General features: G+C 40.9%; 1 long non-coding RNA gene across 1 annotated transcript; it reads right to left on the bottom strand.

Moving 5' to 3' along the window:
• Positions 1–2,820: 2,820 nt before the first annotated feature.
• Positions 2,821–16,871, bottom strand: LOC115197572 (uncharacterized). The gene is made up of 2 exons (XR_003879032.1): positions 16,662–16,871; positions 2,821–2,908 (listed from the first exon to the last, which is right to left on the bottom strand). It is a non-coding gene; the product is annotated as an uncharacterized LOC115197572 (long non-coding RNA).
• Positions 16,872–17,125: the final 254 nt, after the last annotated feature.

Genomic DNA, 17,125 nt, shown 5'->3' with positions numbered 1-17,125 from the left:
CTCATTCCATGGAGGGCCTAGGGTCTGCAGGTTTTTTTGACTAATTAGTGACCTTAATTAATCAATCAAGTACAAGGGAGGAGCAAAAACCCACAGCTACTCGGCCTTCTGTGGAATGAGTTTGACACCTGTGCACTACGAGTTTGCATTTCCTGCTGTGTGTGATCAAATTAAGATCATACATCCTACATCTAATTAGGTTCTTTGTTTTCATCTAACCCATTTGTTTTATGCCCACAACAGTCTTGCTCTCCACATCTTTCTCTCCACATCTCCACGTTTTATCAGCTCACTTCCTACATCCGTTTACTGCATCCCACAACAAAAGTGATTCATCCCCTAAAATGTCCTCCATTCTAATTCAGAGAGATGTGCAATCATGCATAGCCATTATCTGTCACTGAACTTGAACAAATGGTTTAAGTTTACTAGTCAGAATGTTGATCAGCGTTATTTCTCACAGGTGACAGTGCTTATTGATTGGCTGGTAGTAGGGTACTATTGCTGGTAGTCACTCACATTTAGTGCTCATTAAATCAAAGAGGAACTGAGAGCATTGAGAGGATCACATCCAAAGCCGACTAATAAAATCATAGAGACACCATCTGCTCTAACTCTGTCCCCCAAACAAATTTACTCATATAAGGACAGGTCTAGAGAGATACTGTTCAATAAGGATGCATACACTGATTGCTGCTCATTGCTGTGACTTTGACTGTAAAACGAATCTGCTAACTACCGTGAGATAAAACATTAAACTTATTGTTATACTATAATTTTGTTTATCAGACCAAAATATGACAAATATTCTGCCTGATAGCTAGGTTAATATATATCTGTAGACTGATATATAATATATATCTGTGTATTTTTCCCCTTTGAATATTTTTGTTGTTTGTTTAAACCTATAAGAGCAGCAAGGAAAGTGGGCATTGGAGATGTTTTGGCTTGTGTATGGATAATACGCTTTTACGTTTAGCTGAATGAATGCAACTTTGATGTCGATGTATGATTTGAGTGTAATGGTCTGGAAACCTAATGGGGTGATCAAACAGAGTGCTTCCAAACTGGAAAAATGTATTTGTAAAACAACGCAGTCAACTCAATGGTTTTCAATTAGAAAAATAGGATTGCAGGAACATAGGGAGGGTCTAAGGTTGCATGCTGCTGTCTTTCAGAAAATGTGTTTAAACTTTTGATGCATCAAGAAGCACAAATAGTGCCCCGTGTGAGAATGTTTTACACAAACCAACATTTAATAGGATACCTACTGGGAGTGTAGGAGGATCAAAACGCTAACTTCTTGTTGTGCAGGTATGTGCACTCCTTCCAGAACTTCAGCCATACAGATAGTAAAGCTGCGCTATTGATTCAGATAGCAGCATTCTTGGTAGAACAGACAACGAGACAACAGCAGTAACTCAATCAATGCTTTGTGTAGTTAAAGGTCTCAGTCATTAGTTCTAAATGAGAGACATTAAATTCAGCTGATTAATACACCTTAAAATACGTCCAGACATGTATGCCAGCTGTGTCTGTTTGGTTTGGAGTTAACTACTCCACCACTGATACATCAACATACTTGTATTGTACAGCGCATTCTGTGAAGCCATTCAGCTCATGTTCCACAGAACAATTTCAATTCTATTTTACGCTTCTTGGCTTAGACTTCCTCAATTCTAAAAGAGAGGAAGAAGGAGGTAAATATAGTAAGTGAACAAAACAGTTTTGTCACCACCTTAACACTGAGCTAACTAATCCCACTGCTTGAGATGAATTTACCCGGTCTAAAGGAACTACATGCGCTTTCTGGGTTCACTAATAAGATGGAAGTAATAAGCTCCTGGATACCACTTTAGCATGCCAGTCGTGCGTTATAAAGACACATTGCATCAGGCTTTCACATTACAGTGGTAGCTGTTGTAGCTGTCAACAAACAAACTTTGCTTGGGGCGCATAAGCAATTTAAAAAGGGATCTCACAGTCATCTAATATGGGTGGGAAACCACGTTCTATGTTAAGTAAGTGCAAAGCAATGTTTGATTCATGCATGAAAGGACATTTTAGTGGGAAGATGGTTTTCTAAGTGGTATTCAGTACAGATGTTTAATCCTGAACCTGAAGATCCCTCTTGTTGATTGACTTTGATTGAAGTATTCAGAGAGGGGTAAAGCACACACAGAGTAGTGACGTACTGTTTTTATTACTTCTAACATAAAGTGGACAGCACAAAAACCCTGAAAAAAGGAGCTAGCTGCAACGTGTAGGTGTTTTAATGCTCAATATGTCTGGTAAATAAAAGTTTCTTTTTTTGTTTTAAAAAGCATTAGAAACAAATGTGCATTAGAAACAACTGTACAAATCAATAGGATATTCACTCTAGTTACATTCAGGTTAATACCAAATAAAAAAATCATTAAAAAGGACTAGAAACAAATGTGCATTAGAAACAACTGTACAAATCAATAGGATATTCACTCTAGTTACATTCAGTGTGCGAGAGGTTTGGGTTTGTGTTGGATCCACATGCCTGCTGCGTGTAGCCTTAAGCTGATACTTCCCTCTTTTCATGTGCTCTACGGTTTCTGACCTCTTACCGCCATTCAAAAGGATTACAATGAAAACTGGTCTGGGGTACTTGTTAGACCATTCCCCACTAAGTCAATTCTCATTCTCCCAAGACATGTGGCTGGCCACTCTAAAGCCTGGGGCTGAAATGTAATCTTCAGCTTCGCACAGCAAATCACATGGATGGCCTTGGATTCAGATACAGTATAGGAGGGATCAGGAAAACAGGGTTTCTTATCTTTTCACAGTGTATTTATTTTTTTGTTTTTGGGGGTATTATGTTAGGATACCCATTAGTTGTTGCGAAAGCAGCAGCTACTCTTCTTGTATTGAAAGTCATCTGGGGAAAAAAGAAGAAGACAAACCAATGAGACAGACGATCCAAGCCATGGCCATTGTAAAGCATGAGGTTAAGCAATAGAAAGCAGGCTAAATAGCCTACTGCACATCATTACTTTACAAATTCTCGCGAGAGCACACGTTAAACGGACTCTGTCGTCCATGACTCCTAGTATGCTAACATTCAATTTTAGCGACTGTTTCTAAAATGCTAATGGATACAAATCTTTGAAAATATTTTTTGGGAAAAAGACAGTGATTTTATGTAAATGTCTTTCAATCAGCAACAGTTTCACACAGACACTGTAGTGTAGTCAGCAATAGCAGCATAAGCAGAAGTAGAAGCAGTAGCAGTTGTAGTATCCTTACAAAAAAATATATCAATTTTGAAACTGCAGTAAAAGTGCAGTAACTGCAGTGATTGCAGAAGCAATACGCTACTACCACTAGCTAGCTAGCTACAGTGCATTTTTCCTATTTTGTTGCATTACAACCTGTAATTTAAATAGATTTTTATTTGGATTTCATGTAATGGACATACACAAAATTGTCCAAATTGGTGAAATGAAATGGAAAAAATAACATGTTTCAAAAAATAAAAAATAAAACATTTATGGAAAGTGATAAGTGCATATGCATTCACCCCCTTTGCTATGAAGCCCCTAAATAAGATCCGGTGCAACCAATTACCTTCAGAAGTCACATAATTTGTTAAATAAAGTCCACCTTTGTGTAATCTAAGTGCCACATGACTTGTCACATGATCTCAGTATTTGTACACCTGTTCTGAAAGGCCCCAGAGTCTGCAACACCACTAAGCAAGGGGCACCACCAAGCAAGCGGCACCATGAAGACCAAGGAGCTCTCCAAACAGGTCAGGGACAAAGTTGTGGAGAAGTACAGATCAGAGTTGGGTTATAAATAAATATCCGAAACTTTGAACATCCCACGAAGCGCCATTAAATCCATTATTAAAAAATGGAAAGAATATGGCACCACACAAACCTGCCAAGAGAGGGCTGCCCACCAAAACTCATGGACCAGGCAAGGAGGGTATTAATCAGAGAGGCAACAAAGATACCAAAGATAACTCTGGAGGAGCTGCAAAGCTCCACAGCGGAGATTGGAGTATTTTTTCCATAGGACCAGTTTAAGCCATACACGCCACAGAGCTGGGCTTTACGGAAGAGTGGCCAGAAAAAAGCCATTGCTTAAAGAAAAAAAAAGCAAACATGTTTGGTGTTCGCCAAAAGGCATGTGGGAGACTCCCAAAACATATGGGAGAAGGTACTCTGGTCAGATGAGACTGTCAAGGAAAACGCTATATCTGGTGCAAAATCAACAACTCTCATCACCCCGAGAACACCATCCCCCAGTGAAGCATGGTGGTGGCAGCATCATGCTGTGGGGGATGTTTTTCAGCGGCAAGGACTGGGAAACTGGTCAGAATTGAAGGAATGATGGATGGTGCTAAATACAGGGAAATTCTTGAGGGAAACCTGTTTCAGTCTTCCAGAGATTTGAGACTGGGACAGAGGTGCACCTTCCAGCAGGACAATGACCCTAAGCATACTGCTAAAGCAACACTCGAGTGGTTTAAGGGGAAACATTTAAATGTCTTGGAATGGCCTAGTCAAAGCCCAGACCTCAATCCAATTGAGAATCTGTGGTATGACTTAGATTGCTGTACACCAGCGGAACCCATCCAACTTGAAGGAGCTGGAGCAGTTTTGCCTTGAAGAAAGGAAAAGATCCCAGGGGCTAGATGTGCCAAGCTTGCCAAGCTTACCCCATGCCAAGCTTACCCCATGAGACTTACAGCTGTAATTGCTGCAAAAGGTGGCTCTACAAAGTATTGACTTTGGGGGGGGTGAATAGTTATGTACGCTCAAGTTTTCAGGTTTTCTTTGTCTTATTTGTTGTTTGATTCACAAGAAAAAAATATTTTGCATCTTCAAAGTGGTAGACATGTTGTGTAAATCAAATGATACAGTCCCCCCAAAAATATATTTTAATTCCAGGTTGTAAGGCAACAAAATAGGAAAAATGCCAGGGAGGGGGGAGGGGGGGAGGGTAAATACTTTCGCAATGGTTCACAATGGAAACAAAATCAGCTTGTGAAGGATTAATTTAGAGGATAATTTAGTACAACCACTAGCAACAATTTAATTAGCAGTTTTAGCAGTACTAGTAGTATCAGTAGTAGTAGTAGCAGTAGTAGTAGCATCAGTAGTAGTAGTAGCAGCAGTAGTAGTAGAATCAGTAGTAGTAGTAGCAGTAGTAGCAGCAGAAGCAGTAATAGCTGTAGCAGTATGGGGGTTGACTTCTAATGAAAAGGGAGATAAGTAAGAACAAAGTCAGCCTTCTCACAGTGTCAAAACAAGACCTCCCATTTCACCCCTAGGCTCCGCGGCCTTGAACCAGACACCAGAGACTCTTCAGAGTAGATGAGATTAGGAACAGAGCTTGCTCTAGACACAACTATCATCAAAGTGGGTTTACAGAGTACACACTATGGGGGGCTCGGGTGGATTGGGTTTTGTTTTGTTTTGTTTATTTTTGCCTTTTTAAATTGATGTGTTTCCTTCGCTTGTATTGGAACCTGAACAGTATCCGGTGGAGATAATGTCTTGCATTCTGCAATTGATGAGTCATATTGTTGCCAAAGTGCATCCCACCTTTGGATGAAGCATAGGGTTGGGATTGGGCCGGGTGTAGATTTAGTTAGAGCGGGAGGAAGAGTTTGGTAATGTAATTGAAGGAAGTCAGCTGAGGGAAAGAGTAAGGTAAAGTGGTGTAAACAAACCAGAAGTCTGTGTTGGCACGCAAATCAATTTTGCATAGCTCTGTATCTATTGGATACCTATTGGATGTGTTGTGCTTGCTAATGAATCTTCCCTGCCATGCTATGTGAAGAGAATCAAGTCAAGCTTTATTTATATAGCACATTTCAGACAGGAATGCAATGCAATGTGCTTCACAGGAAAAAACGAATAAAAAACAATGAAAATAAAAACAGGAATATTTACTACAAACATAAGAGGATAAAAAACAAAAGAATAACAATAAAAACTGAAAGACTAAAAAAGCATGCTAAGGAAAAGCAAAGCTAAAAAGGTGTGTTTTAAGATCGCTTTTAAATGTGTCCACTGTATCGCCCCCCTCAGGATCTCTGGCAGGCTATTCCAGAGGCTGTGGGCATAATAACTAAAGGCTGCCTCTCCATGCCTCTTGGTCCTAGGCTTGGGATAGTTAAAAGGCCAGTGCCAGAGGACCTGAGGGACCTACTGGGTACATAACTTAAAAGCATGTCTGACATGTATTGGGGTGCACAATCATGGATTGATTTAAATACCAATATAAGAATCTTAAAATGTATTCTAAAACTCAGAGGCAGCCACTGCAGACGCTTTAAAACTGGTGTCAGATCAAGTCAAATGAAATTGTTTTTGTCACATGTGCCGAATACAACAGGTTACACCTTACTGTGAAATGCTTACCTAGAAGCCCTTAACCAACAATGCAGTTCAAGAAATATAGTTAAGAAAGTACTTACTAAATAAACCAAAGTAAAAAAATTAAATCAAAATGTAACACAAGGAAATTACACAACAATAACGAAGCTATATACAGGTGGTACTGGAAGTCAGTGTGCGGGAGTACAGGTTGGTTGAGGTAATTTGTAAAGTGACTATGCATAGAAAATAAACAGTGAGTAGCAGCAGTGTAAAAACAATGGGGGGGGGGGTCAATGTAAATGGTCTGGGTGGCCGTTTGATTAATTGTTCAGCAGTCTTATAGCTTGGGCCAGAAGGAGGAGCCTTTTGGTCCTAGACTTGGTGCTCTGGTACCGCTTGCCATTCGGTAGCAGAGAGAACAGTCTATGGCAATTCTTTGGGCCTTCCTCTGACACCGCCTAGTATATAGGTCCTGGATGTCAGGAAGTAGGCTCGTGTCACTTAGCATCGTTCACACCCTCTTAAGCTTTAGCCACACCCATCTCTTTAAGGGTTGATCCGAGTGTTCTGTCCTAACAACAGCAGTCAAGCACCCAAGCTAACTGGCTAATGTTACTCGCCCTAGCAGAGCTGGTTAGGCTGCTTTTATGTTATCCAGAGAGTTGGTGACTGCAACTGTGCTGCTGGCAACAATGTATGTTTTTTTGCCAACGTTTACTGACACCGGCCATATTCAACGGGTGTTGAGTGTTTGTAAATGTGTCAGTTATTCTGCGCTGTGGCACAATCAGATGAGAGTCCTCTGAAATCGAAGTAGACAGCCAGAGTGAATTTACCAGCTACGTCTATCAACAGTTGTCGCAGTGACATTCTATTGAAATGGTTACTTGCATAGTGGAGTCATTTGCTAAGACATGTAGCTAGCTAGCTAGGTGAACAATGAACCATAATCCCAACTCAAAACATTACTACCCTGCATAAATCTACAGGTGGCTAACCAATCAGGTTCTTGACTGATACCCATTCTAACGTTTGTTATCTTATCTCTGAAATATGCCGCAAACTCATCACATTAGATGTGGAGGAAAGTTCACATAGGTTTGCGGGGGTAGGATTTATCAGGCCATCAATGGTCAAGAAGAGCATTCTTGAATTATTTGATTATTAGTGATCAAGCTTGAAAAATTAGCCTGTCTGGAATTTCTAATTGTTATTTTCTCAGAATATCATAACGGACCTGCAACTTTGAGTTTTTCCACTTCCGCTCTGCCTTTCTGCAATTTCTCTTTAATTGATTTGTTTCTTCACTCATCCAAGGGGCTCTCTGTTTGGATGTGGCCTTTTTCAACCATACTGGAGCTATGGTATCAATGGTTGCCCTTAATTTGCAATTAAAGTTATCAACTAAGTCATCACAACAGGTAGGCAGAATAGGTGGTGGTGTATTGTTCATACACTCAATACAATCTGTAGCCACTTCAGAGAGGGGTGGCAGGTAGCCTAGTGGTTAGAGTGTTGGACTAGTAACTGAAAGGTTGCAAGATTGAATCCCTGAGCTGACAAGGTAATAATCTGTCGCTCTGCCCCCGAACAAGGCAATTAACCCACTGTTCCTAGGCCATCATTGAAAATAATAATTTATTCTTAACTGACTTGCCTAGTTAAATAAAGATAAAAAAATAAGACAGTGTTTCTTAATAATGAGCTCAGTATTACCATGTGCTATGGGCAACAAGGTAGTAAAAAATACATAGTGATGATCAGATAAAGAAACATTAACAATAGAGGATATGTCATGAGAAAGCCCCCTGGTAATAACCAGGTCCAGAGTATGATTATGGGTGGGCCCGTATTATTCTGTACTTACATCCGAGACACTTCATTTAGTATGATATGTTACTTTTCGTATGATGTGTATGGTATGGTATGCCCCCCATCTATCTTCAAAGCTTGTGCTGCTAGGTGACCTAAACTGGGACATGCTTAACACCCTGGGCATCCAAGAATCTAAGCTTGACGACATCAATCTCACAAAAAATGATCAATGAACCTACCAGGTACAACCCCAAATCTGTAAACACGGGCACCCTCATAGATATCATCCTAACCAACTTGCCCTCCAAAAACACCTCTGCTGTTTTCAACCAAGATCTCAGCGATCACTGCCTCATTGCCTGCATACGTAATGGGTCTGCGGTCAAATGACCACCCCTCATCACTGTCAAACGCTCCCTAAAACACTTCAGCGAGCAGGCCTTTCTAATCGACCTGGCCCGGGTATCCTGGAAGGATATTGACCTCATCCCGTCAGTAGAGGATGCCTGGCTATTCTTTAAAGTGCCTTCCTCACCATCTTCAATAAGCATGCCCCTTTCAAAAAATGTAGAACCAGGAACAGATATAGCCCTTGGATCTCTCCAGACCTGACTGCCCTGGACCAGCACAAAAACATCCTGTGGCGTACTGCATTAGCATCGAATAGCCCCGTGATATGCAACTTTTTAGGGAAGTTAGGAACCAATATACACAGCCTGTTAGGAAATCTAAGGCTAGCTTTTTCAAGCAGAAATTCTCATCCTGTAGCACAAACTCCAAAATGTTCTGGGACACTGTAAAGTCAATGGAGAGTAAGAGCACCTCCTCCCAGCTGCCCACTGCACTGAAACTAGGAAACACTGTCACCACCGATAATGCCACTATAATTGAGTATTTCAATAAGCATTTTTCTTCTGCTGACCATGCTTTCCACCTGGCTACCCCTACCCCGGTCAACAACCCTGTACCCCCCACAGCAACTCGCCCAAGCCTCCCCATTTCTCCTTCACCCAAATCCAGATAGCTGATGTTCTGAAAGAGCTGCAAAATCTGGACCCCTACAAATCAGCCGGGCTAGACAATTTGGACCCTCTCCAAAATTATCTGCCGAAATTGTTGCACCCCTATTATTAGCCTGTTCAACCTCTCTTTCGTATCGTCTGAGATTCACAAAGATTGGAAAGCTGCAGCGGTCATTCCCCTCTTCAAAGGGGGAGATACTCTAGACCCAAACTGCTACAGACCTATATCCATCCTACCCTGCCTTTCTGAGTTCTTCGAAAGCCAAGTTAACAAACAGATTACCTAAAGCGAAGGTCGTTAAAATCTATGTGAGTGACGATGGTGTCAATATTGGAGTAGTTGGCCAGAACCTTGGGCAGGAGGGAGTTGATGTCATGGACACAGGCTGCTTTGTGACAGTGGACCTTGGTCGGTCTACAGATCGTAGGCAGACCAAGATCTCTCACTATCGAGCTGCCCGCAATGATGGTGGTTGTGATGTAATCCGATGGGGAAGGAAGATGTGGAGCAGGATGGGACTGCCTCATGGAAGGGAGATGGAGGCTTTGATCCAGGCTAACCTGACTCTTTGCACCAGCAACAGCGGATGGCGTCGGAAACCCGAGGAAGGTGGAAGATGGTCTGAGACCCTTCAGTCTTGAGTCATCGACCTGCTGAACTGTGGTGGCCGTGGGGGAGTGTGCCACTCGGCGGCCTCCGGCTGATGGTATGCTCCCAGGATCTGTGCTGACTCCAGGGGCTGATAGGTCCATCTCAAGCGGGCCAAAGCTGTTTGATAGCTGGATCCGATCTTCTCGGATAGATGAAGGGTGGCCAGTCTGCCTTCCCCATCTCCTACGCCTTGTAAGTGTCCAGTCTCCCATCGACCACGGAGTTGAGCTTAACATCTGTCTGTTGGATTGGGACAGATCAAGCTTTGCTATAGGAGGCATTTATAGCTGAGATTCGGTTTGCCTGGGCTACAGCAATGTTGGTGTACTTAGAAAGCAGGTTATCCTTTTCTCGCAGCCGAGCGTGCAGCCGGAGGATCTAAGCTGCTTGATGGTGGTCCATTTAGGGCAGCAGACAAAGGATCTAAGTGTTTGATGGTGGTCCATTTAGGGCAGACAAATCCCTGTCCATTGTTCAGTTCCACCTTATCTTCATCTTGTGATTGTGTGGAAATCATCTCACACCTAAAGCATTTGTGTCCAGCCGTGGATAAGAACACCGGTGGGCTAGCACTTCTAGCGTTAGCCTGCTCCGTTTTCATGACAGAAAGTAACTAACTGCTAATTAACGGCAATCCCTGTTATTCAGCAGCAGAAACAACACTCTTATCTGATTTCCAAATTCAAAGAGATGTATAAACTACGACAGGCATTTCACCACCTGAATACAGACAAGGTTTTTTTCTAAGAGGACAAACACTTACATGTACATATTACCTCAACTACCTCATACCCCCCCGCACATTGACTCGGTACTGTTATTGTAATTTATTGTTTTACTACTTTGTATTTTTATTTGCTAAATGTCTTTTAACACTGCATTGTTTGGAAAGTACTTGCAAGTAAGCATGTCACGGTAAAGTCCACTCCGGTTGTATTCGGCGCATGTGACGAATACAATTTTATTTGATTTAAGAGAAACCCATAGCAACAAGTGCCCATAGTAGAGGAGCAATACATGCCAGGAGGCCTGATGTTGGGTAAAGTACTGGACATTTCTGAAACCACAGAGGGTGTGGGTTACTGGGGAAGAACAATAGAGGGAGTTTCCTGTTCAAATCAAAGCTGCCACCATCCAACCCAGCTTCCTCTGATTATGGAGGGTGTGTATGTGTGGGTTTGTGCCTTTTTGTACTATATACTGTACATGTATATCATATATAGCCTCTTGAGAACCAGCATTTATTATTATTATTTTTTTGTAAATATGAATATGTGTCTAGGGTGAAAAGAACATGTTACAAAGAAAGAAATGTGAAAAAATATGTATTTTTTTTGTTTTTTTGTGTGTGTAATGTAGTGGCCATTAGGACTCGGTTGATTGTAAATAAGAAAAAATAGAGAGAGTAGGTAAAAAACATAATTAGTGCATAGTGATGTCCACTACAGGAGGACATTTATTAGCAAGCTCTTATACACTGCTCTGAAAACTCATTCAACTATTCATTAGATATTTACCTATTAGAAACTATTTGAATATCAAACTCACAAAAAAATATGATTACAAAATTACACAGCCAATTTGAAGAATCAGAAAACAGAAAGAACACGTGAGCCCAGAATGTCCTCTCAAAGCTACAACAGGACCTAACACAGTGGCATGTATGGCCTTAGAGATATTGACCAAAAACAAATGAATTGCTGAGTCTCAGGAGGATAAGCATAACTACAGTACATGCATATACACACACATATTATTGATCTATACATGTGTATCTGTACAGTGTATCTGCATATGTGTGCTGTAATATTCCAACTGTTCCGGTCCAGATGTGTAAACCCCTATCCCTCCCATTACACTGCTCCCACATGAGGGAGGGGTTATGACCCCATCATCTCCGCCTCCTTCTCCCTGCGTAGATCCACAGGTGTTATAGTTCCCTACTTCCGTCCTGATGTCATCATATCCCACAGCAGAAAGACGTCATGCTCCACTCCACTCCAGCCAAAGACAGCAGAGGAGAAACAATATGATAGGCAGTTATTATTATACACCAGGAAAAACAGATGGAAGACATTTTTTCCCAATGTAGTACTTATGATATGACTATGGTATGATGAATATGGTATGACTATGATATCACTATGGTATGATGACTATGGTATGATGACTATGGTATGACTGTAGTATGACTATGATATGACTATGGTATGATGACTATGGTATGACTATAGTATGACTATGATATGACTATGGTATGATGACTATGGTATGACTATAGTATGACTATGATATGATTATGATATGACTATGGTATGACTATGATATGACTATGGTATGATGACTATGGTATGACTATAGTATGACTATGATATGACTATCGTATGACTATGATATGACTATGGTATGCCTATGGTATGACTATTGTATGACTACGATTACATATCCCAAACAATGACAAAGCTTTCCAGTCTTGGAGGACTATTTCTTAAAGCCTCAATAAAGATGGCTACCCTGACCCCTAATTATGTACTGTGTCTGGATGACATACCCAGTTTGGGGTTTTATGAGATTTTAGGACAAGAAAAAAGGTTGTGTTCATAACATATTGTCTAATAATAATACATATATATATTTTTTTAGATAGTAGGCTTGGAACGCAACCCTTTTATTGTCTCATAATGCGAGACAGCTCGAATATTGTAGTCTGCAATATCTCTGGGATATTAAAGAGCGGTCAGGAGTCTTCCCATCTGAAGTCTGTTTAATTTCTTATGTCCTGGGTGGGCTTTGTCTACTGGACAGTGGGCTTCGTCTATTGTAGTTGGGTTTCTCCTGGCTTCCGGATCTGTTTATTCAACAGCAATCGTCTATACTACTTTACAAGGTCATACACATGACAACAGACTTGTGACTAGACTTGTTAACGGCTGTGATTTTACCTGTCAGTGAATGGTACAAAAGGATTAAACACTTCTAAGACAACACACACATCTAATTCTACATCTGCGAAGTTAACCTGATGTGAACTTTCATTGAGATCTTGACTAATTTGGCGCATCCCTCTCAGGACGTCAATAGAACGTAAGACTATTTACTATGGATTCAGTGGATAATCCACAGTGTTCTTCTTCTTAATCACAGTTCATAACTACACCCCATATTGGTTTGTTTACTGTCCGTAGGAGTTCTTTAAAAGAATGTGAAAGGGATTTAGCACCAGGAGTTCTAAAGTGAAGTCACAGGGAGGAGGTACACAGACAGTGAGGTCATTAAAATGTCTGTGGTGATGTTTACCGCATATTTCTTTCCCTCCCTCCATAGAGAGACTAAATGTGACAGACAGGCTAATGGGAACCTGGGGTTTAGTTGCATTAATTATGTCGTTAGTGACGTCTATTGCAGCCCTAACATAATCTACACTGCGTCCAGAACATCTTTCAGGGGAATTTTCCAGTTATTTGCCTCTGGTGTTTTTTCCACTATCTCCTTTTGAAATAATGCCTTTCTCATTGTGTTCGGTTTAGCTAATTCTCAACCTTTGTCTCAGGAAATGCCTGACTAAAATAGGTGGTCATAAAATGAGAGATTTAACACAAAGGCATACATTTCCTTCACTACAAAATTATTTTGTTCTCTGTCTCTATAACAGTTTCAATGAAAGACAGATCAGAACAGATGTAGGATCTTAATTTCAGTCAGTTTTCTACAGAAGGAAAATAATCCTATAGCAACAGGAAATGCAAATTATTATGTGGATTATAATTAATGGATATTTTTGTATGGGGTGATACATTGAAATTACAAACTTTAGAAGCCTTTTTAAAACTGAAATACACTACACGTTTGCATTTCCTGCTATGCAGGAAATGCAAACGTTTCCTAGGAGTGATCAAATTAAGATCCTACATCTTTATGTGTGGGGGCCAAAATGTTGAATCATAAAATAACAATATACTGTATACTCCACTGTCATTGAGAACATAATTACGTACCTTCTTTGAAATGTACTGTGATGTACATTACAACAAACCTCAGTTGCTCAAATCCACCAAGACTTTCTCCCAATCCTTTCTGATTCATCCTGTGACGGGATGATTATTGAGAGTGATTGGTTGTCAAAGGAAATACAGGAGTGATAGGTAATAGTCTTGGGAGTTGGAGGCCATGGTACTACAGCATGTGATTGGTTTAAATCTGATCAGAACGAGGGAATAACTTGAGGTGCACAGAGGACTGGCTTTAAAAATACACTTTTTCAAACAAAACAGTTAATTGTTAAAAGTAGTCTAAAGTCAATTGTTAATGCCACTGCTAAGTGGATACTAGACCTTAGATAAAGCATAAACATCAAGAGAAAATTACATGATCAGTGGTGTACTGCAGTTTGGCTGTCACGCCCTGACCTTAGAGTTCCTTTTTATGTCTCTATTTTGGTTTGGTCAGGGCGTGAGTTGGGGTGGGAATTCTATGTTCCCTATCTATGTTTTGTATTTCTGTGTTTTGGCCTGGTATGGTTCTCAATCAGGGACAGCTACACATCGTTGTCGCTGATTGGGAGCCAGACTTAGGTAGCCCTTTTTCCACCTGTCTGGTGTGGGAAGTTGTTTTTGCATTGCTGTGAGAAGCCTGCGAAATTGTTCGTTCGTTGTGTTGCTTCTTGTTTTGGTTTTTGCTGGTTCACCGTTTATATTAAAGTATGATGAACCCAACCCACGCTGCGCCTTGGTCTCATTCCAACAACGAACGTTACATTGGCTGGGTCCCCCCACAAGGTGATTTAATTTTTGAGAAAACAGCGAACTTCCTACAATTCAACTCATTTTGCCATGGGGCATAGAGAAAAATAGCAGTTGTATAGCTAATCTCACACTATTCTACACATTTTACAATGAGGTTGAGAGAATATGTTGCTGTTTTAAAGCAAATTTCCTGCAATTCTACACATATTGCCATGGGGCAGAGAAAAACATTTTCAGTTGTATAGCTAATGCTTTTTTTTCTCTCCATAGGTTATGAAGTGTTCATATGCAATCAGGGGAGAAGGCCCCGACCAGAGCCCATGGAGAGCTAGTGGACATGATCCAGGAGGTTTCACACATTTTATTTCACTCTATTTCAGCTTTCTAAAAATATATTTGATAGATTCAGCTGCCACAAAACAAGAATGCATGATATACACTGAATGTACAAAACATTAAGGACACCTGCTCTTTCCATTGACATTGACTGACCAGGTGAAAGCTATGATCCCTTTTTGATGTCACTTGTTAAATCCACTTCAATCAGTGTAGATGAAGGGGAGAAGACAGGTTAAATCAGGACTTTTAAGCCTTGAGACAACTGAGACATGGATTGTATATGTGTGCCATTCAGAGGCTGAATGGTCAAGACAAGATTTAAGTGCCTTTGAACGGGGTATGGTAGTAGATGCAAGGCAGGCGCACTGGTTTGTGTAAAGAACTGCAATGCTACAGGGTATTTCTCAGTCAATAGTTTCCTGTGTGTATCAAGAATGGTCCACCACCCAAAGGACATCCAGCCTACTTGACATAACTGTGGGAAGCGTCGGAGTCAGCATGGGCCAGCATCCTGTGGAATGCTTTTGACACCTTGTAGAGTCCATGCCCCAATGAATTAAGGCTGTTCTGATGGCAAAAGGAGCCGGTGCAACTCGACCTTAGGATGGTGTGCTTTATGTTTTGTACACCTCTCCGTGAAATCATATGCCTTGGCTTGGAGAGTTCTGTGGCAGGAGACAGACTCTAATACGATCCAATGACTCAGAGACAGAAGGGGCAACTCGTGTATATTTTCCATATGTCTGATTAATCTTCTATATAGTGAGACAGATCATGTCCACCCTGATACGTCAGGAGAGTGGATGGGAGGCTTAACAAGGTTACTTATTTGAAAAGATAAAGTATATTATTGAAATCTTCTCCTCCTCCCAGATACATACATCTAGAAACCATTGTGAGCAGTGAGCACTTTCCATGTGAGATAACTGCACTTCCTACACTTCCTGTTTCTCCTACAGCCCTAACGCAGACATGCCCTCAGCCAGAGCCAACCCTGACAGCACCTCAGGAAGCACAACTTGGGAGAAGTTAACTATAAGAATCAGGCTTTCTTGAGGGCTACAGAACACTTTCATAACAATGAAATATGCATTCATGGAACATGGAAGGTGGCATGGAACGGGGACATTTACAGCATGATTGATTTATTGTGTGTTTCGAACATGTAACTCAGCAAAGATCTCAGTTGGCACAAGTAGAAACGCAATAAACTTGAAATGTATTGTCAAGCTAATTGAGTTTCAGTGGCAACGTTCCCAGGTCATAACTCGCCAAGCAATGCGTTGTAAATGTCTTTTGAATTTAAATGAATCATGTTTAATGACTAGAAGTACTACTCGTTTTTCACGTTCCCAGCAATAACAAAGTGCACAGCTTTCAACACTTCATATCCATGTCCTCTGTTTCTTGTAAGTCTCCATGTAAGGTCATTGAAGTTAAATGGTGTATTTTCTAAGTACATTTAACATTTACATTGTGAACTTATTCATAGTGTAAAGTTCATATCTCTCCCATACAACTGTAACTAAAACCTACTTTGTCCCTCAGGGCCACCGTACTGCTGCCCCAGAAGTTCACTGCTAAGTTCTGACAGGAAACATCAACTGTAGACGGCACAGGAAACCACTCCCCTTCAGAGCACAAAATGAAGCACAGTGGAAAAAGACCCTAAACTACCATGCGAAGCAACGGAATATCCCGACCTCTACAAAAGGAATGCACTGACCTCTACATGGCAACATTACTCTCTACTGCCCTGCCAATGATCACGGTTCATGCAGAGTAGAGAGAGTCCAATCCAGTGTTAAGTCTTTTCCAACTTTTTTGGGTTGTTAAAAAAGAAATAAAAAATCCTATCAAAATGTCAATGCTGTCCCCATTATAAAGTCTTCACTAGCAAGTCAGCATTTGATTGCCACTTCAAGTTTGAATACAATTTGACGTCTACACTAACACTTGTCAGACTACTACCATGTACAGGTTTATTTTGTTGTCATTTAGCAGACGCTCTTATCCAGAGTGACTAGCTTCCCTGTGGCTCAGTTGGTAGAGCATGGTGTTTGCAACGCCAGCATGGTGTGTGCAACGCCAGTGTTGTGGGTTTGATTCTCACGGGGGGGCCAGTGCAAAATATATATATATATATATGAAAATTATTAATTCACTACTGTAAGTCACTCTGGATAAGGG

This window comes from Salmo trutta, chromosome 7, assembly GCF_901001165.1.
Source record: "Salmo trutta chromosome 7, fSalTru1.1, whole genome shotgun sequence".
NCBI lineage: Eukaryota > Metazoa > Chordata > Actinopteri > Salmoniformes > Salmonidae > Salmo > Salmo trutta.
Note: the sequence above shows the minus strand (reverse complement) of the source record. Positions and strands in the feature narration are given on the sequence as shown.